The sequence below is a fragment of the Saccopteryx bilineata genome, chromosome X (assembly GCF_036850765.1).
Source record: "Saccopteryx bilineata isolate mSacBil1 chromosome X, mSacBil1_pri_phased_curated, whole genome shotgun sequence".
Taxonomy (NCBI): domain Eukaryota; kingdom Metazoa; phylum Chordata; class Mammalia; order Chiroptera; family Emballonuridae; genus Saccopteryx; species Saccopteryx bilineata.
Window position 1 is genome coordinate 6205279 of NC_089502.1, and position 27152 is coordinate 6232430.

The following is a 27152-nucleotide window of genomic DNA, read 5'->3' on the forward strand; positions in this document are numbered from 1 at the left end:
AGGCAACATATATTTAAATTTTGCCTTTTGGTCCAGTCTGCTACTCTGTTTCTCTTTATTGATGAGTTCTATCTATTTACATTTAAAGTAATTATTGACACTTGAGAATTTTTTATAGCCATTTTATATATTGCTTTCTGATAGCGCTCTGTCTTGTGTGGTTCTTATCTTTCGTTTTTCTGTCAGTTGTTATTATTTAGTGGTATTCCATACTTCATTCCTTTGTTCCTTTGTGTGTGTGTGTGTGTGTGTGTGTGTGTGTGCTATGTCTTTTATTAGTGGCATTTTCATGGGTGGTTGTCATTAATTATTAAAAGAAAAATTGTCATATTTACAAGAGTCCATTATTGTATGAGTGCTTCTGCACTCCATCCTTCTTTGCTAGTACTGATTTGTATCCTCTTCCATTTTATGTTATTGTTGTCATAGATTATCCTTGTTTATATTGCGATCTTGTTGTTTTTCTTTGCAGTTTTGTTTTGTTTTTTTCTTTTTTTCTTGTTAGATAATCCCTTTTAATATTTCTTTCGGTGAGTGTTTTCTGGTGATAAATTTCCTCTGCTTCTGTATGTCTATATGAGTTTTCTTCTCCTTTGTAGTTGAAGGATAACTTTAATGGATATAGTATTTTTAACTGGTAATTCCTCTCTTTTAGTACTTTAAATGTTTGGGTCCACTCCCAGCTGGTTTTAGAGTTTCTGCTGAGAAGTCTTATGATATCCTAACAGGCCTTTCTTTATCTTTACTATATGCGGCTTAAGTGTCTGTTTGTCACCAATAGCTTATTGGTTGCTTGCGTAACTTTACTAGCCAATGGGATGAAGTTGCCACAGCTGAACACAAATTGAGCTGGTCAGTGGAAAGGTAAACATTTGTTTGCATTGGCAATCATCTGTTTTACATAAAAACTACGTCTTAACATAATTTCTTTTAAGAATGCCTCCTAGAAAATACAGCACTGAAGAGGAGAGAAAAGGAGCTAAAGCTGCACAAAAACGGCTTTCTCAACAAAAAGAAACCACTGAGCAGAGAAAGACAAGGCTTGCTTCAGTTGCAGAGCAAATGCGTCTTTCTCAGCAAAATGAGACTGATGAGCATAGAGAAACAAGGCTTGCCTCAGATGCAAGACAAAAAAGCCTGTCTTGACAAAATGAGTCCCTTGAACAAAGGCAGGAGAAAAATGCAAAAAAACGACAGAGTAATGCTGACCGAAACGCAAAAAGGATTAAAACATATTTAAATCACCTTTATTTATTGAGCTAGCGGTGGCTCTTAAGAAATGTACCGCCAGTGGTTTTTTTCATTGCACTCTACTTTAAGCAATTAAGCAAGTAGAAGGGGGAAACCACATGGGACACTAAGTAAAGGGGCATCCTCACCGCCTGCCCTGGGTAATTCAGTTTGAATTAGCAGACACTTTTGCACAAATCATTTTAATTAAAATTTATAATATCTAGAACAGCGGTCATTTCATATGACCGCCGGGCTTTCTAGTATGTTATATTCTCCTTTTTCTTAGTTGCTTTAGGTATTCTTTCTTTGTCATTGATTTGTGACAATTTTATTACAATGTGCCTTGAAATAGGTCTGTTTGCATTAAAGTAACTTGGTGTCCTGTTTACATCTTGGATTATAGGCACTAACTCTTTCAATAAGCTTGAGAATTTTTCACAATTATTTGTTGACATAGGCTCTCCATTTTTTCCCTCCCTTTTTCTTCTTATATAACCATTATTCTTACATTGCCTTTTCTGATGAAGTCACACAATTCCTTTAGAGCTCTCTATTTTTTTTGTGATTTGTGAGTATCTCTTTTCTTCTCTTTGTAGTATCTCTAGCTGCCTGTCTTCAATGTCACTGATTCTTTCCTCTGTCTGCTGTGTTCTATTAGCTAAACTTGTTACATCATTTTTAGTTCATGTATTGAGCTCTCAATCTCTGTTTGGTTCTTTTTTAAAGTTTCAATATCCTTGGTAAAATACTCTTTTTGTCTATTAATTTGTTTTTTTGAGCTCATTAAATTGCATATCTGTGTTTTCTCACATCATTGAGTATTCTTAGAACTTCAATTTTTAATGTTCTGTCAGTTAGCCACAGAGTTTTTATAAGATTGATATTTTTTCCTCAAGATTTTTTATTATTTATCTGAACTACATCTTTGTCTTGTGTATCCATAATATTTTATTTCTCCTTTTCTTATGTCATTTAAGAGTGGTATTGTAAAGAACTCTAACAAGAGACAACTAGAAAATGAAAAATAAAGATTGAAAAATATAGTAAAAAATTAAAAATTCTAATAATAATGATAAGTAGAAAATAAAATTATAGAAAACAAAGAACAAAATCCATAAAAATAAAATAAAATAAAATAAAAAACAAACAAAACACTACAAAAAATAAGAGTAAAAATGCAATAATTTGAAGAAAAATTAAATTCATATGAGAAAAAGAGGGAAAAAATATCAAAAATGCAATACTCACAGAAAATAAGAATAAAAATATAAAAATTAAAGATAACTTAATTCAATTGGGAGAAAGAGAAAGAAGGAAAAAGAAAAAAAGAGAGAAAAAATTGTTTTCAGTTTTGAGAAGTTACTTTTTTCTTTTTCCAGTAGGTGTCACTGTACTACAAGTTTTGGTTCTGTAAAATTCCTGTGCAGAACTTCACTGAGACGTTGTTGTTGTAATGATGTAGGCGGGTCTGCAGTCACTTTGGTGGGTGGGGCATGTTGTGAGGGCTTTACAGTTTCAGCTTTATGGCTTTCAGTTTTATGGCTCTAGCAATGACAGTTTCAGGCCTCTGAGCACTCCTCCTCAACTCTCAGCAGACCAGGGGACCAGACATGGAGCACTTCAGCTTCTCAGGGGAGAGAATGGCCTCAGACAGTCAGCTTTGGGGGGTCCACCACAGCCACTCTTTGTATCATAAGGGGGGGAAGCAGGCTCTGAGATGGTGAGGGGCCATACTTTGGTCTTCTCTGACACTTCATAGAGCATGAACCTTGGATAAAGCATGGGCTGTGTCTGTTGGCTAAGCATACTTGAGCACAGCATGGGTCAAACTCCATGGACTGTTTGTCAAGCGAGCATGTACCAATCACTGTGTGAGCTAAGCACCGTAGGCCCAATGCGCATTGGTCAAGCAGGCACTGCAGGCTGTGCACATGCTAGGCACCAGCCAATCAACACAAGAAGACCATGGGGACCTGGGTCATAATCCTGCAGATCAGTTGCACCCACCTTAATTCATTTTGTTCCCCTCTGCCCCTCAATATCTCTGCCTCTGCTGGTTCAAAACAAAACCCAAGCCAAAGGAGCCTTCCTCCCTCGGTCAAGCAAGGAAAAAGAAAAATCCTGTCCTCCAGCTTCTCTCCTTTCCACAGGCCTCTGCAAAAGTATTTAATCTTCTGAAATCCTTTTCAACTCACCCCACCTTTAGTCCCTTTGTGCATGGATCTTTCAGGTGAAGCTGTGAGTCCAGCTGGGGTTTCTTCACTGTTTTATAATTGCTTGATTTGTTGAAATTTTAAGGGGAAAGACCAGAAGTATCTCTCACACTGCCATTTCTCTGATGTCACTCTGAAAAATACCTTTTGTTACTCTTTTTCTGTAACCTTCAATTCACCAATACTTCATTTCATTTTTTCCAGACCACGTTGTCATCTTAATTATACTATACTTGCAAAGGCACACAAAGATATATGTAATGAGAGTCACTGTAGTTTTGTTTTTAAATTTAAGAAATTAAAAATAACCAAAAATGCCCATTTGAATGGGAATAAATAAACTAAGCTAATTTATGCTAAAATATACTATGTAACCATTTAAAAAAGCAGTGATGATATGTCTATATGATAGCATTAATTTTAAAAGGTACAAAGATTCCATAGCAAGATTTCATTTTTCCCAAAAAAATAACACACATATCTTATAGCTACAAATATTTTTCTGAAATAATAAATAAGAAAAATAATGGTAATAGTTTTGAAAGGAGAGACTGGAAATTGGGAATGGTAAGGATAGAATTTTACATACTTTTTTCTAAATGGTTTGATGTCTTCATTTTATACAAGTATTACCAACAATTATTATTTAAATTAACTAAAAAACAACTTGCTGCACTGCAACCCACCAACTCCTCTTGCAAATAAGTTTATTATTAAGGTATATTGTTTAATTGTGAAACACTGTTCAACTTAAGTCATTATTTCTTATCAAATGCACTAATATTTTACATTTTGTTTGTTAAGTATTAAGAGATTTTGTAGTGACATTTTTATAAAAGTTGTTTTGTTTTTAAATATTATAGTTTTGGTACTAAGAAAAATACAAAAAATATACAATTACCAATCAAGTTGTTTCTGCTGATGTGTCATCAAATTCAAATGGTCAATAGCTTTCTTTTTTTTTGTGGCAGAGACAGAAAGAGTCAGAAATAGGGACAGATAGACAGGAAGGGAGAGAGATGAGAAACATCAATTCTTCGTTGCAGCTCCTTAGTTGTTCATTGATTGATTTCTCATATGTGCCTTGACCAGGGGGCTACAGCAGACCAAGTGTGCTCTTGCTTGAGCCAGCAACCTTGGGCTCAAGCTTGTGAGTCTTGCTCAAACCAGATGAGCCCACGTTCAAGCTGGTGATCTCGGGGTCTTAACCTGGGTCCTCCACATCCCAGTTTGACACTCCATCCACTGTGCCACCACCTGGTCAGGCTCAATAGCTTTCTTATAAAATATCACCAGTAGATGATGATCTTAACTGACAATCTCCAATAAACATTGAAACCATAAATGCAATCTTATTTTGCATCAAATAAATGACATGTTCTTAGCAAAAGAAAGCACTGGTACAGATTGACCAAATTGTTTGAAATGACATTATTATTATTATTATTATTATTATTATTATTATTTTGTGACAGAGACAGAGAGAGGGACACATAGGGACAGACAGATAGGAAGGGAGGGAGATAAGAAGATTCAACTCTTCATTGCGGCTTCTAAATCGTTCACTGATTACTTTCTCATATATGCCTTGACTGGGGAGCTACTTCTCCAGGGAGAGTGAATGACCCTTTGCTCAAGCCAGCAACCTTGGGTTCAAACCAGTAACCATGGACTCATGTCTATAATATCACACTCAAGCCAGCGACCCCTCACTCAAGGTGGTGAGCCCACGCCCAAGCCGGATGAGCCCACACTCAAGCCGGCAACCTCAGAGTTTCAAACCTGGGTCTTCCATGTCTCAGCCTAACACTCTGTGTCCACTGCACCACCTCCTGGTCAGGCTGAAACTACTTATTTTTAAAAATTGAATATCATTAAGTGTTTTTTTCTGAAGTTTGGGATTTGAATGTAAAGAAATTAAATGTATACTGCTTTAAAAAAACTCAAATGATAAGTTTTAATTCAAATGTGTTTTAATTCAATGATAGAATTTAGTTAAAACCTGATGATCAGGTAATCATGGTAACATGACCAGTGATGGAGTAGATTGACATCATGTGCTTCCTGATATAAGATAATGCTTCAGATGTATTTTTGACAAGAATAAATGGCCTGAGCCTGATCATAAAGAATCATCAGACAGACCAAAGTTGATGGTCATTCTACAGAACCTAAGGTCTGTACACTAAAAATTTTAAGAATATAAAAGACAGGAGAAGACTAAAAAACTGGTTCCAAATGGAAAAGACCAAATCTAAACACAATATGTAATCTTGGAAACTAGAAAGGGGCACAGTGACAATGTTGGCCAGCTGGTAAAATTTGAATGAATGGATAAGCATCAAATGGTAATGTAATACCAATATTAATTCCTGATTTGGAGAAGTATACACTAGTTATTCAGAAAAATGAGCTTGTTTTGGAGAAAGACACTTTGAAGTGTTTAAAGGTGATGGGACATCCAGCTATCAAATGATTCAGTAAAAGATTAATGATAACAGACACAGAAAGAAGAAGAGTGAATAATGGATCAAAATGTTAACAATTGGGTTATCTAGTTAAAGGAGGAGTTCTTTGTATTGTTCTGGCACTTTTTCTGTAGTCTAAAATTTTTCCAAAATATATTATTTTTTTTAAATCTATGCGGAGCCTGACCAGGCAGTGGCACAGTGGATAGAGCATCAGACATGGATGCCCAGGACCCAGGTTCAAGACCCCAAGGTTGCCAGCTTGAGCGCGGGCTCATCTGCTTTGAGCAAAGCTCACTAGCTTGGATTCAAGGTCACTGGCTTAAGCAAGAGGTTACTCGGTCTCCTGAAGGCCCATGGTCAAGGCACATATGAGAAAGCAACTAATGAACAACTAAGGTGTCGCAACGAAAAACTGATGATTGATGCTTCTCATCTCTCTTCATTATTGTCTGTCTGTTCTTGTCTGTCCCTCTCTCTCCGACTCTGTCTCTGTAAAAAAAAAAGAAAAATCTATGCAGAAATTAGAATGTATAGAACTGATAAATCCAGGGATAAATATTTCTATAATGAGGTTTATCTTAGCCATTCTATTAAAATAGTATTCTTATAATAAAATGTTACTTAATTTGTCAAAATTTGAATAACATGCATTTCTTTGCCAACCTATCCATTGCTTAAGCAAATTAACTCATCACGTCTTTTAAAAATGATGCTTTCAAATATGTACTATGAAGTTTGTGTTTTAAATACAAAGAGAGTCTTGAGAATCTGCAGTTTTTCAGCAAAGTAGTTTTTGCATGAAACAGTGCCATTTGCTGGAAATAATAGATCATAATGCCTGTTACTCTTCCTTGTTAAAATAATTATTTTAAAATACTTAGGTACATTTGAGAACAAAAATACAAATGCAAAAAAAGATAACTAAGTGGTGTAACCTACTTTTAATTGACTTAAAATCAATGAATTGTTCTGCAACTTTATATCTTAGAGTTTCAAAAAATTTGTAAGACATAATTCTCATAAAATTGTAAGAGGCAAACATTATTTTTCTAAGTGTTGAGAACTTAGTATAGAAATATAATGCTTTTTATTATGGTCACCTAACAAAAATTAATGAGACACCTATGATCTTCTATTTTTTGTGCTGGTATTGAGAATGCAAAGACAAGTAGACATGGTCCCTGTCCTCTAGAAGTTCACAGTTCTAAGTGGGGAGATAGCAATGTAAACAAATCAATGCAATAAAACATTATATGAAAGAAGATGGGTCGGCAAGGAGAATATAATGGAGGGAATGAAAAAGTATTTGTCAGATAAATGAGTGGGTGAGCATTTATAGTAGGATAATCAGTGTGGCCAAGTGCTTGAAAGTCTAAAACAGCATGCTATGATTGGGAGACTGTGAGTAGTTGAGTCTGTGGCATAAAGTTTGAGGTTTGGAAGGGGCACCTAGAAATGAAGCTACAAAGGAGATAAGCAAAAACCAGATCATGGAGGGATGTCCCTTATGCAATGGTAAGAAAAATGGCATTGCATGCCTGTTATGTGCCAGAAGCAATGTTATAATAGTCTGTATTCAGTGACTAATGTAATTCGTAGAACAACCCTTTTGCTAGCATCTAGTACCACCACCATTTTTATGAATGATAAAGCTTAATCATAGAGAGTCTAAGTGACATGACTAGGGGCATATGGCTAGAAAGTGCAAGAAGTAGGATTCCAATTCAGATATTCTTAGCTTGGAAGTTCCAATAATACTGTGTTTGAAATCCATCTCATGGTTCTCAAACTGCTTTACTGAGTCCTAGGGTGATAGAAGTTTCTTTGGGCTGCTGTGGGGGCTAAGAAAAGGGCTGAATGTGCATGCAAGAGCCAATCAAAGAAGCATTGTTTGTAATGTATTCTATATGTGAAGACTCACTGTGAATCAATGATGGGGATGAAGGAGAATAAAGAGAGAAGAATATAGCATGACTGCCAGGTTTCTAACTTTGTTGTCTAACTGATGCTACTCTTAATTTTTTATCTCTAGAAAAAACGACAGTGCTTCTTAAATTTCACTCATTCATGTACCATTTTACCTTGGTTATTTTTGCCATATCTGAGTCACCTATATTATTATTTATCTTTTTTTTAAAAATCATAATTTAACTTAAATTTATTTAGAAAGGAAAGTATAATAGCCCAGAAATTACAGTTTAGTGTACAACTTATATTTTTAACAACTAATTTCAAGCAAATAGGTAAAAAGGAAAAGTACAAATTGCTTTTTATCTACCACCTGAAATCATCCTATATATCTCCAGTGACATCTATTCTTCACACTAGGAAACATTAACATATGGAATATAAGAAGAGAAGCAACAAACAGCTGCCTCATTAATAATTCTTTTAAAATAATGAAAGAGTGGCATAAGAGAGAAGTTCATGAACAGGAGTAATTTTGATTAATTTAACCTGTGTTTGATACTAAATACAAAAATGGATCAGAGTAATGGTAGTGTGAGAGATACTTCTAATCTCTGCCCTTGATTTTCAACAAACTGAACAACTACAAGGCAGGAAAGTAACCCCAACTGGGCTTGTGAGCATACCTGAAATATCCATGCACTGAATGAACTAAAGGTGGGATGGGTTAAAATGGGGGGCAGAAGATAAAACACATTTGTGGTGGGCTGTGTAGAGAAGACAAACACATAGTGACTGGATTTTTTTCTCTGCTGAACTACAGGGAAGAGGAAAGATAAGTCTGTCAGGTTTTTGTCTGAGAGGTACAGAAAGGGACACCTAGAGTGTCTGGGTCTTCATCTGCTGGAAGGAGCTGAGAGATTGAAGAGCAGAAGGGAAGAAATTAAACCAAAGTGGCCAGAGTGCAGGGTCACACCCAGTGTTTCCCTGGTTGGCCTGCGACCCACACTTGGCAATGACAGAACTGAAGTGTGCCCCCCCAGCCTCGAGATCCTGCTTTCATTGACTCATAGGTATATAGAGTGGCAGAGATAAACCCCACAGTTAGCTCTCCAAAGCCACTCTCTTCCCTGAAGAAAAGAGGTGCATGTCTGGTCCTTGATCTGTTGAGATGTAAAAAGGAGAGCCTGGAGGCTTGAGATAGCAACTGCTAGAGCAGTAAAGCCATAAAGCCAAGACTATAAAGCTGACGTTATAAATCCCTCAGTACATGACCCACCCACCAATGCAACTCCAGCCCTGACAACATCATAGCCAGAACAACATTTCAGTGGAGAACAACGCAGAAATTTCACAGGGCTAAAATTTGTAATACACTAATACCTACTGGAAGAACCCTCTAAAAACGGAAATTTCTTTTCCTTTTTCTCTTTTTTCCTTATTTTCTCTTTTTCATTTGTGAATATCATTTTTAAAATTTTTTAATATATTTTACTCTTATTTTTGTGGGTGTTTTGTTTCTTTTTTATTTTTTATTTTTGGTTTTCTATCTTTGTTTCCTGTGGTTTTCCCTTTTTACTTGTCATAATTTTTTATATTTTTATTGTATGTTTTTCATTTTTACTTTTGTTTTTAGGATTTTTTTTTGTTAGGATTCTTAGCATTACCACTCTCAAATGTCATCAAAGAAAAAATAATAATAAATACCATGGCTACATAAGCCAGAAGTATAGTTCAGAAGGAAAAGGAAAATTTTTCAAAGAAAAATCTCAACCACATGGAAAATTTGAAATTAAAGGATAGAGAATTCAAAATAAAAGTTCTGAAAATATGCAATGAGATGTGAGAAAATACCAATAGGCAACTTAATGAACTCAGAATACAAATTAATGACAAAACAAATACCTCACCAAGGAGACTGAAACTTTAAAAACAGAGATGAAGAACTCAAAAATATAAATTGAAAACTGAAGTAGCAAGTTTAGCTAATAGAACAAGCCAGATAAAGGAAAGGATCATTGATATCAGAGACAGGCAACTAGAGATGCTTCATAGAGAAGAAGAGAGAGATGCATGAATTAAAAAATAACTGAGAGAAGCCCTGGCTGGTTGGTTCAGTGGTAGAGCGTCAGCCTGGCGTGTAGAAGTCCCGGGTTTGATTCCCGGCCAGGGCACACAGGAGAAGCGCCCATCTGCTTCTCCAACTCTCCCCCTCTCCTTCCTCTCTGTCTCTCTCTTCCCCTCCCGCAGCCGAGGCTCCATTGGAGCAAAGATGGCCCGGGCGCTGGGGATGGCTGCTTGGCCTCTGCCCCAGGCGCTAGAGTGGCTGTGGTCGCCGCAGAGCGATGCCCCGAAGGGGCAGAGCATCGCCTCCTGGTGGGCGTGCCGGGTGGATCCCGGTCGGGCGCATGCGAGTGTCTGTCTGACTGTCTCTCCCCGTTTCTAGCTTCAAAAAAAAAAAACTGAGAGAGCTCTGCAAAAATAGTCTGACTTCTTCAGAAAGAGTAAATAAGAATAATGAGTATATCAGAAGAAGAAGAAGAGAGAGAAGGGAATGGAGAGCCTATTCAAACAAAGAATTGATGAGAATTTCCCAAGCCTATGGAAAGAATTAGAGCTTTGAATCCAAGAAACAAGCAGAATGCCAGGTTACTGCAACCCAAATAGACCTACTTGAAGGCATATCATAATAAATTTGTCAAAAATTAGTGAAAAAGAAAGGACTCTCAAGAAAGCTAGAGAAAAGAAGAACATCACATATAAAGGAAGACACATTAGGTTGTCATCAGACTTCTCAGCAGAAACTACAAGCCAGAAGAGTGTAGACACAAATATTCAAAGTACTGAAAGGGAAGAATTACCAGCAAAGAATACTATATCCATCAAAGTTTTCTTTTAAATATGAAGGAGAAATAAAAATGTTTACAAACTTAGAGAAACTGAAGAAATTTATCACCAGAAAACCCCCACTATAGGAACTCCTCAAGGAGGTTAACTGACCAGACACAAAGAACAAAACAAATCAAAACTACAAGGAAAAGCTCCAACAAGGTCACAATAAAAACAAGGATAGTCTGTGACAACAATAACATAAAAGGGGAGAGAATAAAGAGCTGCAGTAGCAAAAAAGAATGGAGAGCAGAAGCACTCAAGACAAAGGACTTTTGTACATATGAACATTTTCCTCCTAATAACCTAATGGAAACCACCCACACCAAAAAAAGCCACTATTGAAATACACAGCTTAAAAAAAGAAGAAAAAGGTATGGAGTACCACCGACCAAAAACAAAACAAAATGAAACAAAAAAACTCACAGAAACACAAAAGAGAAGAACCAAACAAGACACAGAGCTATTTCAAAGCAATATATAGAATGACTACAAGAAATCCTCAAGTGTCAATAATGACCTTAGGTTTTAAATGGATTAAATTCACCAATAAAGAGACAGAGAGTAGTAGATTAGACAAAAAAGCTGAACCCAATCATATGATGCTGCCTTCAAGAGACACATTTAACCTACAAGGAGAAAAGTAGATTCAAAGTAAAGGTTGGAAAATGATTCTCCAAACAAATAATACCCAAAGAAAAGCAGGTGTAGCCATACTTATATCTTACAGTGTTGATTTCAAGACAACAAAGGTAACCATGGACAAAGATGGACATTTCATAATAATAAAGGGAATATTGATTGCATCAAGAAGACATAACACTTTTTAAGATATACAGTGTGTCCATAAAGTCATGGTGCACTTTTGACTGGTCACAGGAAGACAACAAAAGACGATAGAAATGTGAAATCTGCACCAAATAAAAGGAAAACTCTCCCAGTTTCATACTTATTCAGTGCAGTCAGATGTGGGTTCACACACAGATTTTTTAGGGCTCCTTAGGTAGCTATCCCGTATAGTGTCTACAGACTTGTCACTGACTGATGGCTTACCAGAAAGGGGTTTCTCCACCAAACTGCCAGTTTCCTTCAACTGCTTATCCCACTGAGCAATGTTATTCCTATGTGGTGGTGCTTCGTTATAAATGTGCCAACATTCACATTGCACTTTGGTCACAGATTCCAGTTTAGCGAGCCACAGAACACATTGAACTTTCCTCTATACCATCCACATCTTGAGTGGCATGGCCGTGGACTGCTCTGCTGTATACACGGTGTTACATCATCATCTGCACATGCGCACATGCTGCCACATCATCCTGCAGAAACTGGGAAGGTTTTCCTTTTATTTGGTGCAGATTTCACATTTCTATCACCTTTTGTTGCTTTCCTGTGACTGGTCAAAAGTGCACCATGACTTTGCAGACACACTGTATATGCAACAAACCAGGTAGCACCAAAATATACTGCTCACAAAAATTAGGAGATATTTCAAAATTATTATGAAGTGATAAAAAAAGAAGCATTTGATCTTTTTTATTAAACAAGAACATCAGAAAAGCAAATGACAAATCAAAGAAAGTTGTTTGATTATGCAAATGAGATGTAAAACTGACTTTTATTTCATTGATGAAAAATGCACTATACCAGTGGTCAGCAAACTCATTAGTCAACAGAGCCAAATATCGACAGTACGATGATTGAAATTTCTTTTGAAAGCCAAATTTTTTAAAATTAAACTATATAGGTAGGTACATTCCTTATCAAGGTAGCACCCGCACATGGTATTTTGTGGAAGAGCCACACTCAAGAGGCCAAAGAGCCGCATGTGGCTGACCAGGGCACTATACAAAAGGCTGAAAGTACTGGAGTATCTGCCCATTCCCTGATCTCCTAATTTTTGTGAGCAATATATATGAGTCATCTACTTACTGATCTAACAATAAAAGCAGTCAAAAACACAATCATACTTGGAGATCTCAGACAAAATTGATGGTTCTAGATTGTTCATCCAAACAGATAATCAAAAAACAAATATATATCAGCCTTAAACAACACACTAGACCAAATGAACATAATAGACATTTACAGAATATTTCATCCCAGAACATCAGAATATACATTTTTCTCCAGTGTACATGGAACATTATCAAAAATAGACCATATGTTGAGCCACAAAACTAACATCAATAAATTCAGGAATATTGAAATTATATCAAGCATATTGTCTGATCATAATCCTTTGAAATTATACCCAACTAAAAAAGACCTAAAGAAACACACAAAAATGTGGAAATTAAAAAAAAAACATACTTCTAAAAAAAATGACTAGGTCCAAGAAGAAATAAAAGCCGAGATCAAAAGATATATACAGGCTGACCAGGCGGTGGCGCTATGGATAGAGTGTTGGACTGAGATGCAGAGGACCCAGTTCAAAACCCTGAGGTCACTGGCTTGAGCGTGGGCTCATCTGGTTTCAGCACAGTTCACCAGCTTGAACTCAAGTTACATGGTCTGCAGTAGCATCCTCCATCCCCCATCAAGGCACATATGAGAAAACAATCAATGAACAACTAAGGTATTGCAATAAAGAATTGATGCTTCTCATCTCTCTTTCTTCCTATCTGTCTGTCCTTATCTGACCCTCTCTCTGTGTTTCTCTGTTTCTCTCTGTCTGTGTGATATATATATATATATATATATATATATATATATATATATATATAACACAAGACAAACAAGAATGACAAGATGACATATCATAATTTCTGAGATGCAGCAAACACAGCAATGAGAAGGATGTTTATATCATTACAGGCTTATATAAAGAAACAAGAGAGAGCCCAAATAAAAAATCAAACATTGCATCTTAAGGATCTAGAAAAAGAAATACAAAGGCAACCCAAAATCAGCAGAAGAAAGGAAATAGTAATAAGGAGAACTAAATGAGATAAAGAAAAAGAAACTATATAAAAATTAATACAACAAAGAGCTGGTTCCTTGAAAAGATCAATAAAATCGACAGACCACTGGCTAGAATCCTTAAGGGGAAAAAAAAAGATTCATATAAACAAAATCTGAAATGAAAGAGGCGAAATTACCACAGACACCATAGATTTACAAAGGATCAGAGTAGAATATTATGAAAGGTTATATGCCATAAAATTAAACAACCTAGAAAAAATGGATAAATTCTTAGAACTATACAATCTTCCTAGACTGAGTCATAAAGGCATAAAGAAGGAAAAAGTCTAAATAGACACATAAGCATTAAGGAAATAAAAATAACTATCAAAAACTTCCCCAAAAATTAAAGTCCAAGGCCAGATGACTACACTATTGAATTATACCAAACATTCATAGAAGATTTGGTTTCTATTCTTCTCAGTCTTTCAAAAAACTGAAGAAGAAACAATACTACCAAACACATTTTATGAGGCCAACATAAACCTCATACCAAAACCTGCCAAGGACAATAAAAAATAAATAAAACTACAGACTAATATCTCTAACGAATACATATGCAAAAATCCTTAAAAAAAAAACTAGCAAATTGAATACAACACCACATTAGAAAATAACACATTACAATAAAGTGGGATTCATCCCAGGAGCTTAAGGATGGTTCAACATACAGAAATTGATCAATGTAATACACCATTAGAACACTCAATAAAATGAGTACACAAAGAAAATACCACAACATAATGAAGATCATCTATGACAAACCATCAACTAATATCATACTAAATGGTGAAAAATGAAAGCTTTTCCTCTAGAATCATGAACAAGACAAGGCTGCCCACTCTTTCCATTCCTATTCAACATAATGCTTGAAATTTTAGCCAGAGCAATCAGGAAAGAAAAAAAAAGGCATTCATATCAGAAAAGAAGAATGAAAGATTTCACTATTTGCCAGTAACATGATCATGTGTATAGAAAACACCAAATACTTCACACAAAATAACTATTAGAAACAATAAACCAATACAGTAATGTCCCAGGATAAAAATAATATACAGAAGTCTGTCGTTTTCATATATGCCAAAATGAATCTTCAAAAAAACGAACTCAAAAAATAATACATTTTATAGTTACAAAAAAAATATATAAAATACCTAGGAATAAACATAACAAAGAATGTAAAGTATCTATATACTGAAAACTACAAAGCATTATTAAAAGAAATTTTAAAAGACAGAACAAAATGAAAATCTATCCCATGTTCTTGGATAGGAAGAATAAATATAGTTAAAATGGCAATATTACCTAAAGCAATATACAAATTTAATGAAATGCCCATCAAAATTACAATATCAGTTTTTAAAGAAATGGAACAAAAAGTCACCAGGTTTGTATGGAACCATAAAAAACCCTGAATAGCCAAACAGTCCTGAAGGAAAAGAATGAACTAGAGGTATCACACTGCCTGACTTCAAATTATACTACAGAGCAACAATAATCAAACAGCATGGTATTGGCAGAAAAACAGACACACAAACCAATGGAACAGAATTGAGAGCCCAGTAATAAAACTACATATATATGGGCAAATCATCTTTGACAAAGGAGCCAAAAAAAAAAACCAATAGAGAAAAGAAAGCTTCGTCAATAATTGGTGCTGGGAAAATTGTAAAGTTACATGCAAAAGAGTAAAACTTGACTACAGTTTATTCCCATGCACAAAAAATTAATTCAAAATGGATCAAAGACATAAATATAAGATGTAAAACAATTATTTATGTAGAAAAAAACAGAGGTACTAAGCTTATGGACCTTGGCTTTAAGAACAATTTATGAATTTGACCCCAAAGGCAAGGCAAGTAAAGGTAAAAATAAATGAATGAGACTATATCAAACTAAGAAGCTTCTACACAGCAAAAGAAACTAAGAACAAAACAAACAAACAGCCAATGGGACAAGGTATTTGCAAACAACAGCTCCAATAAGGGATTAATATCCAAAATGTATAAAGGACTCATAAAACTCAGCAACAAACAAGCAAACGGTCCAATTAAAACTAGAGGAAAGGACATGAACAGACAATTCTTCCAAGACCAAATACAAATGGCCAACAGATATATTTTAAAATGCTCATCTTCACTAACTATTAGAGAAATGCAAATCAAAACTACAATGAAAGACCACCTCACACACCTTAGATTAGCTATTATCAAACAGACTAGTAATAACAACTCTTGGAGAGGCTGTGGAGAAAAAGGAACCCTCATTCACTGCTGGTGAGAATAAATTAGTACAACCATTATAGAAGAAAGTATGGTGGTTCCTCAAAAAATTAAGAATAGAATTACCCGTGCAAAAGAGGCAGAATCTGGGGTACAGAGTCACCGACCAGGAAGAGGAAGAGAAAAGAAAAAGCAAGAAGATAACCTCTCAAAATCAAGAATAATCCACTGAATTTATAACCTATCCTATTTTATTATATTTCTTCGTTTGTTTCTCTTAACTTCATTCTTGATTTTTTTTTTCCGCCTCCAATTTGGTCATTTAACTCTCTGCCGGTCTTACTCTTTCCTCTCCTTGAACTACACTACCCATACGTGTTACATCTCCCATTATTTTTTCTTTCCTCTTCCTTTCTTTCTATGAGGGTTGCACTCCAAAACCCTTAACTCTCTCTCTCTCTCTCTCCTCTTTTTTCTTTTTTCTTCTTTTAGTGGTTCCCTCTTTTTTTCTCTCTCTCTCATTCTTTTCTCCCTCTATATTAGCTTCTTCCTTTCTCCTTTACGTCTCCTCTCATTCAAACCTCAATAATGAACAAATTATCTTATTTGGGACTCAAACTTATGTTTGTGGCATTTTGAGGTGGTTTTACTTCACCTTTTTAACTCACAAGCAGTGCTCTCATCCCTGGCTCTCCATTTTTATCTAGCTCTAGTTCCACTAAACACAATAGTAATTTTTTAATTTGTCCCCTCATTTTCCAGTTTCACTCTTATTCCTCTCATCATAACTCTTAGTCAACCAACACCTAAACGCAAATCATTTTATTCTTAATCCAAATTTTTTCTTTATTTGCTTTTTGTGGGTCCATACCCACCCCCCATTTTTTTTTGCCCCTTTATTACTTTTCCCCAATTCAGGCCCTCCATTACAGGCATTGTTTGTTCTATTTAATACAATATAATTCACAGTTCACCACAAGATTTTCTCAAGAAAGAGTGGAAAAGGAGAGAAGAGGAAAAAAGGAGGGGGGGAATAATTTCCTTTTTTTAAAATTTTTACTTTATTATATTTTTTTTATTTCATTGTTAATTTTTTAAAAAACAACATTTTTTGATTTTTTATTTTTTAACTTTTTATTCTTTATTAAATCTCATTAATACTATCAAAAAAACCACCCTCAGATGCCATTAAGGAAGAGAAAATCAAATATCATGGATACAAAAGAAAGAGAGGTAACACAGCTATATGAGGAAAAATCTATGGAGAAAAAATTTAATATATTGGAAACCTTGTAGGTAAATGACAGAGAATTCAAGATAGAAATCTTAAAAATCCTCCGAGATATACAAGAAAACACAGAAAGGCAATTTAGGGAGCTCAGAAAACAGCTCAATGAACACAAAGAATATATATCCAAGGAAATTGAAACTATAAAAACAAATCAAACAGAGACAAAAAGCTCAATTAACAAGCTGAAAAAAAAGGTAACAAGCTTAGCTAATAGAACAGGCCAGATAGAAGAGAGGGTTAGTGAAATAGAAGACAAGCAACTTGAGGCACAACACAGAGAAGAAGAAAGAGACTCAAAAATTAAAAAAAAAATGAGATAGCCCTACAAGAATTATCTGACTCCATCAAAAAGAATAACATAAGAATAATAGGTATATCAGAGGGAGAAGAGAGAGAAAATGGAATGGAGAACATACTCAAACAAATAATAGATGAGAACTTCCCAAGCCTGTGGAAAGAACTAAAGCCTCGAGTTCAAGAAGCAAACAGTACACCGAGTTTTCTTAACCCCAACAAACCTACTCCAAGGCACATCATAATGAAATAGGCACAAACCAACGGCAAAGAAAAAATTCTCAAGGCAGCCAGGGAAAAGAAGAATACAACATATAAAGGAAGGCCCATTAGATTATCATCAGATTTCTCAGCAGAAACTCTACAAGCTAGAAGAGAGTGGACCCCAATATTTGAAGTCCTGAAAGAGAGAAACTTTCAGCCATGAATACTATACCCATCAAAGCTATCCTTCAAATATGAAGGAGAAATAAAAACATTCACAGATACAGAAAAGATGAGGAAATTTATCATCAGAAAACCCCCACTCCAGGAATTACTAAAGGGGGTTCTCAAATCAGATACAAAGAACAAAAAAAAATAAAGCCACAAGTAAAAGCTCCAAGAAGAACACAATAAAACCAAATTTAAACTGTGACAACAACAAAATGAAAGTGGGGGAGAGGTTGGAGATGAACAGTAGCAAAGGAGATGGAGTGCAAAAGTATTCACAAAATAGTGCGCTACACTGAACAGGGTAGGAACCCTTTTCATGACTTAAAGGTAACCACCATTGAAAAAACCACCACAGAAGCACGTGAAATAAAAAAGATAGCAACAGAGGAATGATGTATGGAATACAACCAAATAAAAACAAAAGAGAGAAAAACGAAAGAGAAGGATCAAATATGACACAAAACTAACAGAAAGCAATCTATAAAATGGCAATAGGGAACTCACAAGTGTCAATAATTACACTAAATGTAAACGGATTAAACTCACCAATAAAAAAACACAGAGTAGCAGAATGGATTAAAAAAGAAAATACAACTGTATGCTGCCTACAGGAAACTCATCTAAGTAACAAGGATAAAAACAAATTCAAAGTGAAAGGCTGGAAAACAATACTCCAAGCAAATAACATCCAAAAAAAAGCAGGTGTAGCAATACTCATAGCAGATAATGCTGACTACAAGACAACAAAAGTACTCAGAGACAAAAATTGCCATTTCATAACGGCTAAGGGGACACTGAATCAAGAAGACATAATAATTCTTAATATATATGCACCAAACCAAGGAGCACCAAAATATATAAGACAGCTACTTATTGACTTTAAAACAAAAACTGACAAAAATACAATCATACTTGGAGACTGCAATACACCACTGACGGCTCTAGATCAGTCATCCAAACAAAGAATCAACAAAGATATAGTGGCCTTAAACAAAACACTAGAGCATCTGGACATGATAGACATCTACAAAATATTTCATCCCAAAGTGACTGAGTATACATTTTACTCCAGTGTCATGGATCATTCTCAAGAATTGACCATATGTTGGGCCACAAAAACAACATCAGCAAATTCAGAAAAATCAAAGTTGTACCAAGCATATTTTCTGATCATGAAGCCTTGAAACTAGAATTCAACTGCAAAAAAGAGGAAAAAAATCCCACAAAAATGTGGAAACTAAACAACATACTTTTAAAAAATGAATGGGTCAAAGAAGAAATAAGTGCAGAGATCAAAAGATAGATACAGACTAATGAAAATGACAATACGACATATCAGAATCTATGGGATGCAGCAAAAGCAGTGATAAGAGGGAAGTTCATATCACTTCAGGCATATATGAACAAACAAGAGAGATCCCAAGTGAACCACTTAACTTCACACCTTAAGGAACTAGAAAAGGAAGAACAAAGACAACCCAAAACCAGCCGAAGAAAGGAGATAATAAAAATCAGAGCAGAAATAAATGAAATAGAGAACAGAAAAACTATAGAAAAAATTAATAGAACAAAGAGCTGGTTCTTTGAAAAGATCAACAAAATTGACAAACCCTTGGCAAGACTTACCAAGGAAAAAAGAGAAAGAACTCATATAAACAAAATCCATAATGAAAGAGGAGAAATCACCACGGACACCATAGATATACAAAGAATTATTGTAGAATACTATGAAAAACTTTATGCCACTAAAATCAACAATCTAGAAGAAATGGATAAATTCCTAGAACAATACAACCTTCCTAGACTGAGTCAAGAAGAAGCAGAAAGCCTAAACAGACCTATTAGTAGAGAAGAAATAAAAAAAAAAACCATTAAAAACCTCCACAAAAATAAAAGTCCAGACCCTGACGGCTATACCAGCGAATTTTATCAAACATTCAAAGAAGACTTGGTTCCTATTCTACTCAAAGTCTTCCAAAAAATTGAAGAAGAAGCAATACTTCCAAACACATTTTATGAGGCCAACATAACCCTCATAACAAAACCAGGCAAGGATGGCACAAAAAAAGAAAACTACAGACCAATATCTCTAATGAATACAGATGCTAAAGTACTAAACAAAATACTAGCAAATCGAATACAACAACATATTAAAAAAATAATACATCATGATCAAGTGGGATTCATCCCAGAATCTCAAGGATGGTTCAACATACGTAAAACGGTTAACATAATACACCATATCAACAAAACAAAGAACAAAAACCACATGATCTTATCAATAGATGCAGAAAAGGCTTTCGATAAAATACAACACAATTTTATGTTTAAGTCTCTCAACAAAATGGGTATAGAAGGAAAATATCTCAACATGATAAAGGCCATATATGATAAACCATCAGCTAACATCATATTAAATGGCACTAAACTGAAGGCTTTCCCCCTTAAATCAGAAACAAGACAGGGTTGTCCACTCTCTCCACTCTTATTTAATGTGGTACTAGAGGTTCTAGCCAGAGCAATCAGACAAGACAAAGAAATAAAAGGCATCCATATCAGAAAAGAAGAAGTAAAGATATCACTTTTTGCAGATGATATGATCCTATACATCTAAAACCCCAAAGAATCCATAAAAAGACTACTAGAGACAATAAGCCAATACAGTAAGGTTGCAGGATACAAAATTAACATACAGAAGTCAGTTTTTCCATATGCCAACAATGAAACAACTGAGAATGAACTCAAAAGAATAATCCCCTTCACAATTGTAACAAAAAATAAAATAAAATACTTAGGAATAAACATAATAAAGAATGTAAAGGACTTATATAATGAAAACTATAAACCATTGTTAAGAGAAATCAAAAAAGATATAATGAGATGGAAGAATATTTTTTGTTCTTGGTTAGGAAGAATAAATATAATCAAGATGGCCATATTACCCAAAGCAATATACAAATTTAATTCAATTCCCATCAAACTTCCAATGACATTTTTTAAAGAAATAGAGCAAAAAATCATCAGATTTATATGGAAGTATAAAAAACCCCAGATAGCCAAAGCAATCCTAAAGAAAAAGAATGAAGCTGGGGGCATTACAATACCTGACTTCAAACTATATTTTAGAGCCACGACAATCAAAACAGCATGGTATTGGCAGAAAAATAGACACTCAGACCAATGGAACAGAATAGAAAGTCCAGAAATAAAACCACATATATATAGTCAAATAATTTTTGATAAAGGGGCCAACAACACACAATGGAGAAAAGAAAGCCTCTTCAATAAATGGTGCTGGGAAAACTGGAAAGCCACATGCAAAAGAATGAAACTGGACTACAGTTTGACCCCCTGTACTAAAATTAACTCAAAATGGATCAAAGATCTGAACATAAGACCTGAAACAATAGAGTACATAGAAGAAGACATAGGTACTAAACTCATGGACCTGGGTTTTAAAGAGCATTTTATGAATTTGACTCCAATGGCAAGAGAAGTGAAGGCAAAAATTAATGAATGGGACTACATCAGACTAAGAAGTTTTTGCTCAGCAAGAGAAACTGATAACAAGATAAACAGACAGCCAACTAAATGGGAAATAATATTTTCAAACAACAGCTCAAATAAGGGCCTAATATCCAAAATATACAAAGAACTCATAAAACTCAACAACAAACAAACAAACAATCCAATAAAAAAATGGGACATGAACAGACACTTCTCCCAGGAAGAAGTACAAATGGCCAACAGATATATGAAAAGGTGCTCATCTTCTTTAGTTATTAGAGAAATGCAAATCAAATCTGAATTTAGATACCACCTCACACCTGTTAAATTAGCTATTATTAACAAGACAGGTAATAGCAAATGTTGGAGAGGCTGTGGAGAAAAAGGAACCCTCATACACTGTTGGTGGGAATGTAAAGTAGTACAACCATTATGGAAGAAAGTATGGTGGTTTCTCAAAAAACTGAAAATAGAACTACCTTATGACCCAGCAATCCCTCTACTGGGTATATACCTCCAAAACTCAGAAACATTGATACGTAAAGACACATGCAGCCCCATGTTCATTGCAGCATTCTTCACAGTAGCCAGGACATGGAAACAACCAAAAAGCCCGTCAATAGATGACTGGATAAAAAAGATGTGGCACATATACACTATGGAATACTACTCAGCCATAAGAAATGATGACATCGGATCATTTACAGCAAAATGGTGGGATCTTGATAACATTAGACGAAGTGAAATAAGTAAATCAGAAAAAAACAGGAACTGCATTATTCCATACGTAGGTGGGACATAAAAGTGAAACTAAGAGACATTGATAAGAGTGTGGTGATTATGGGGGGAGGGGGAAAGGGAGAGGGAAAGGGGGAGGGGGAGGGACACAATGAAAACTAGATAGAAGATGACAGAGGACAATCTGACTTTGGTTGATGGGTATGCAACATAATTGAAAGACAAGGTAACCTGGTCTTGTTATCTTTGATTATATGTATCCTGATTTATTGATGATGCCCCATTAAAAAAATAAAATTATTAAAAAAAAATAAATAGAGTGACCTCACGGAAATGGCGCCGTGAGAAGCGCATCCGACAGCTCTCCCCTAAATCACAACAAATTTATCAACTAGAAACAGAAAAATTTATCCTCGGAGCATTCCGGAGTTCCACACAAACTGAAAGCAAAAGGACTGTTATCACTTGAATCTGAGAGACGAGGGTGTGGAGGAAGCTACCGCAGCGACGCTCATTCAAGCCGCCAGGGAGTGCGCCTGTGGTGAGTCAGCCCATATACTTGGGAACCGCAAGCCACCGCGAGCGGCCGACCGCGAGCCGCCGCGAGCCCCCGTGAGCTGCCGCGAGCCCCCGCGAACCGCCACCGCGAGCGGCCGCCACGAGCCGCCGCACGCGCGCCCGGTCCGGTTGAGCACCGCTGACGTTCCCAGCGGCCCGCACACTGCGAGTGGGGGTCACCGGCCACCGGTGCCCGGAGCGCCCCATTCGCGCGCGTGCCTTGGGCATTCCACGCGCCCAGGGCGCCCTGCTGGCCCGCACACCCAGGGGGCTCCATTATCCTGCGCCTGGTGCGGTCCAGCCGCCAGCGGTGAGGCGAGCGGGAGAGGCTTGGGAGATTCTCTCCGTGGGCGGGGCACCTCACCCAGCCATTCAAGCTAACAATCAAGCGTTGGGGGAGGGGCGCACGCAGGCAGCCTAAAATACCTTCGGAAACACAGCTGCGACCCAATCACTGAAATTAGCTTAACCCATAAAATCTGCGCACCCTCGGTTCTAATTGATAAGATCTCTCTCAGTTCAGCGATCCAAGACAAGAGGCGTGATATTTTTTAGTGCCTCTCGCTAAAGGGGCGGGGGCAACTTCTGATTGATAGAGCCTCCATATTCAGGGATAAACGCTAACAAGAAGGACTTGGCAGATAATAAGGTTTATACTACACTAGTCGTAAGCAGAGACTAGTGCCTCTTCTTCCCTGCAAAAACAGGCTACAAAGTGTGGAAAGCCTGGGTTGAGAGGTCCAACTAAATGATAGGCGCTGAACAGTCACCTTGACAACAATTGACTCCCACCCCCGCCTGATTACACTGGAGGCCCTGACTGTCAGAGCCTTTCCCAAAGCCTTGCACTGAGTGGGGATAGAGTGGGGATTTCCCAGCTCTTTGAGCCTCTTACTCCCCAGGCAGAAGCAGTTGCAGCCTTATAGCTGGATCACCAGGCTGCTAATTCAGAAAGGGGGGACTAGGAGAGAGAATCCAGGAAAGCAAACTCTCTCATCGTTGGACCCTGCAAACGCCAACAAGCCTTTACTTTCAGCAAGACTAAAGCCAATTATATGACATTGCCATAGAATCCCATCAACTGCAAATCCCTACCTAAGAGTGACACAGGGGCAGAGCCTGGGGTACAGAGTCACCGACTAGGAAGAGGGAGAGAAAAGAAAAAGGAAGAAGTTAACCTCTCAAAATCAAGAAAAACCCACAGACTTTGCAACTTGATCCACTAATTTTTTGTTGTTGTTGTTGTTTGTTTCTTCTATCTTTTTGCCTTTATTTCCTCCACCTCGGTCCTTCTATTCTTTGCCCATCTTATGCTTCCCCTTTCTTGAACTACACTACCCATGAGTGTTGCATTTTATTTTTCTTCTTCATCCTCACCCTCCTTTAAGGTTATACTCCAAAACACTTAACTCTCACTCTCTCCTCTTTTGTTTTTTTTTTGTCTTGCTTTATTTTGTTTTTTTCTCCTCCTATTTTATTTCTTCCTTCGTTTTTCTCTTTTTCTTATTTTTTTCCTTTCTATTCGTTTTTTCTTTTCTCATTTTACTTTCCTCCCATATAATCCTCAATCACGAACAAATTAGTTAATTTGGGACTCAAGGCTTTTTTTGGGCTTTATTTCTCTTTTTTGCTTTTGTTTTTATATTTTTTTTCTCTTGTTTATTTTTGTGGCATTTTGGGTCCTCCCAACCCAAGGTCTCCAGTGTATTTAGTCTTCGGTCCACTTAATACAACAGATTTTTACTTATTATTTTTATTTTTTCTTCTTTATTATTCTTTTTTGGTCCTTTTTTCTGATTCCCTCTTATCCCTCTCATTATATCTCTTAGTTGACCATCACTTACAAGCAAATCATCTTATGCTTGTCTAAGATTTTCTTCCTTTTTTTTTTTTTTTTTTTGCATTTAGTAGGTCCCTACTCCCTTTTTTTGCCCCTTGAACTCTTCACCCCAAATCAGGCCCTCCATTATAGGCACGATATTTCCCTGAGGAGGGGAGAGGAGGGAAAGAGAAGAGAGAATAAAAGGGGGAAATAATAAATTATTACTGTTTTTTTTGTGGGGTGTTTTACCCTTTTTTTTTTTCTTTTTACTCTTTATTAATTCTAATTAGTGCTATCAATAAGACCACCCTCAGATGCCGATAAGAAAGAGAAAATCGAATATTATGGATACAAAAGAAAGAGAGGTAACACAAATAGATGTGGAAAAATCTATGGAGAAAAGACTTAACATATTGGAAGCCTTGGAGCTAAATGACAGAGAATTTAAAATAGAAATCTTAAAAATACTCAGAGATATACAAGAAAACACAGAAAGGCAATATAGGGAGATCAGAAAACAACTCAATGAACACAAAGAATATATTACCAAGGAAATTGAAACTATAAAAACAAATCAAACAGAAATGAAAAACTCAATTCACGAGCTGAAAAACGAGGTAACAAGCTTAGCTAACAGAACAGCCCAGATTGAAGATAGGATTAGTGAAATAGAAGACAAACAACTTGAGGCACAACAGAGAGAAGAAGAAAGAGACTCAAAAATAATAAAAAATGAGAAAGCCCTACAGGAATTGTCTGACTCCATCAGAAAGAATAACATAAGAATAATAGGTATATCAGAGGGAGAAGAGAAAGAAAATGGAATGGAGAATATACTCAAACAAATAATAGACGAGAACTTCCCAAGCCTGTGGAAGGAACTAAAGCCTCAAATTCAAGAAGCAAACAGAACACCAAGTTTTCTTAACCCCAACAAACCCACTCCAAGGCACATCATAATAAAGATGACACAAACCAATGACAAAGAAAAAATTCTCAAGGCAGCCAGGGAAAAGAAGAGTACAACATATAAAGGAAGGCCTATTAGATTATCATCAGATTTCTCAGCAGAAACTCTACAAGCTAGAAGAGAGTGGACCCCAATATTTAAAGCCCTGAAAGAGAGGAACTTTCAGCCAAGAATACTATACCCATCAAAGCTATCCTTCAAGTATGAAGGAGATATAAAAACATTCACAAATACAGAAAAGATGAGAGAATTTATCAACTGAAAGCCCCCACTCCAGGAAATACTAAAGGGGGTTTTCCAACCAGATTCAAAGAACAAAAGAAAACAACACCACAAGTAACAGCTCCACCAAGAACACAATAAAACCAAACTTAAACTGTGACAACAAAGGAAAAAAAGGGGGGAGAGGATGGAGATTAACAGTAGCAAAGGATGATGAAGTGCAGAAATACTTATAAGATAGGGTACTACAATGAATATGGTAGGTACCCTTTTCATTACTTAATGGTAACCACCCTTAAAAAAACCACCACAAAAACACTTGACTTAAAAAAGGTAGCAACAGAGGAAAGAAGTATGGAACACAAACAAACAAAAACAAATGATAGAAAAACAAAAGAGAAGAATCAAACTAGATACAAAACTAACAGAAAGCAATTTATAAAATGGCAGTAGGGAACCCACAAGTGTCAATAATTACACTAAATGTAAATGGATTAAACTTACCAATAAAAAGACACAGAGTAGCAGAATGGATTAAAAAAGAAAATCCAACTATATGCTGCCTACAAGAAACACATCTAAGCAACAAGGATAAAAACAAATTCAAAGTGAAAGGCTGGAAAACAATACTCCAAGCAAACAACACCCAAAAAAAAGCAGGCGTAGCAATACTCATATCAAATAATGCTGACTACAAGACAGAAAAAGTACTCAGAGACAAAAATGGTCATTTCATAATGATTAAGGGGAAGTTGAATCAAGAAGACATAACAATCCTTAATATATATGCACCAAACCAAGGAGCACCAAAATATATAAGACAGCTACTTATTGACCTTAAAACAAAAACTAACAAAAATACAATCATACTTGGAGACCTCAATACACCGCTGACGGCTCTAGATCGGTCATCCAAACAGAGAATCAATAAAGATATAGTGGCCTTAAACGAAATACTAGAACACCTGGATATGATAGACATCTACAGGACACTTCATCCCAAAGCGACAGAGTATACATTTTTCTCTAGTGTACATGGAACATTCTCAAGAATTGACCATATGTTGGGCCACAAAGACAATATCAGCAAATTTAGAAAAATTGAAATTGTACCAAGCATATTTTCTGATCATAAAGCCTTGAAACTAGAATTCAACTGCAAAAAAGAGGGGGAAAAACCCACAAAAATGTGGAAACTAAACAACATACTTCTAAAAAATGAATGGGTCAAAGAAGAAATAAGTGCAGAAATCAAAAGATATATACAGACAAATGAAAATGAAAATACGACATATCAGAATCTCTGGGATGCAGCAAAAGCAGTAATAAGAGGAAAGTTCATATCACTTCAGGCCTATATGAACAAACAAGAGAGAGCCGAAGTAAACCACTTAACTTCACACCTTAAGGAACTA